Below are 1,491 nucleotides of genomic sequence, written 5' to 3'. Positions count from 1 at the left end.
TCAATTTGTGTAGTACGGAAAATGACTATTCACTAGGCCCCTCTGAAATTCTTTCAGCTCTGAACCATCGCCCCGGAAGCAGACGCACAGCCTTCAACTCGAATCAACCAAAGTCTGTGTAAAGGTGCACTTTCACAGCAGAGGAGGATATGCGTTTAAAGGTATGTGGCTTCCCGCTGGCAGAGCTTTGATGCTAGCAAGCACATAATAGCTTAACATCTACGACAGTAGGCTAGCCCCTTGCCGTACACACGACAATGTACGACACACAGAGATAAGCCCCGTGCCGTACACCTTGTTGTACGACAAGGGGGTAGCCCCTTGCCGGTATAAGCTACACATGTGCTGTTCTTAGCATTTCCACTCGGTTCATAAGCATACACATCGCGTACAGGTACAAGCTCTCTCAACGCACATTGCACAAAAAGTCACAAGTACTTCATGGCAATTGTACACACATCTTATACAGAGTGTGCACATGCTTTGATTGAACTAACACTACAAATGAGTGTTCGTGCAGGCCATCCTAGCCAGGAAACGCCTGCAATTCAGCAAGTCGCTCCCGTCAAGGAAAACCTACAGTCTCTGTTACTCACCAACTTACTACGCCTGCAAAAGCTAGACTTTTCGTTGGGAAAGGAAACAGATGCAACATTCTAAGACGTATCGAAAATACGACACACTTAGTTTGTGGCCAAAAATCGCAGTACACGACACGTACGACAATACGACTCGAACAACTGCACAAATAATGCAAGCGAATGCATCACGTCGTACATTACTAATTTGCGTACAATAGTACTGCACGAATGGTATGGACAATATAAATCGAAAACAAGAAACAGACTGTGTCTTCAGACTGCCTTGTCCATATGGAATGAGAAAGTATGCTAACTCATTGCGGTGTAATCACAATATTAACACACCAACGGACTCTCACACATTTTGGTCGCAAAGGGCAATTTGCACAAGTCCTATTCGCACGACCGTCCTATGCGCTTCCTATGCGCATCCTATTACTGCCAAACACATTATTAGCATCATGATCACCCAAGCTGGTACATAACACAAAGTTTAGGGACCCTAAGATGGGAGATTCCAGAAGTTGAGACTTGACAGGCCTGAAGCCAGGATTCAAATTTCATGGTCACTGGTTGAGAGCTGCAGTTAAAAATGCAACCTTACAGCACCACACACAAAGACCAAAAGCTTAAAATGTATGTGTGTAAGTACATGCAAGCTTGAGGCACTGCAAGCATGATGCATTAAAAAAAATAGAAATCGAGCTTACAAACATGGGGCATCGTTTCTGGGTGTTGTTGCATGCCTGTGCAGTGACATGCATTCCCCAGGCACCAAGCACATGCAGCAATGGGCAATAACAGCGCCTGCAAGATTGGGGCAACGTTTCTGGGTGTTGTTGCATGCCTGTGCAATGAAATGCATTCCCCAGGCACCAAGCACATGCAGCAAAGGGCAATAACAGCGCCT

The sequence above is a fragment of the Volvox carteri genome (genome assembly GCF_000143455.1).
Source record: "Volvox carteri f. nagariensis unplaced genomic scaffold VOLCAscaffold_197, whole genome shotgun sequence".
Lineage (NCBI taxonomy): Eukaryota > Viridiplantae > Chlorophyta > Chlorophyceae > Chlamydomonadales > Volvocaceae > Volvox > Volvox carteri.
Note: the sequence above shows the minus strand (reverse complement) of the source record.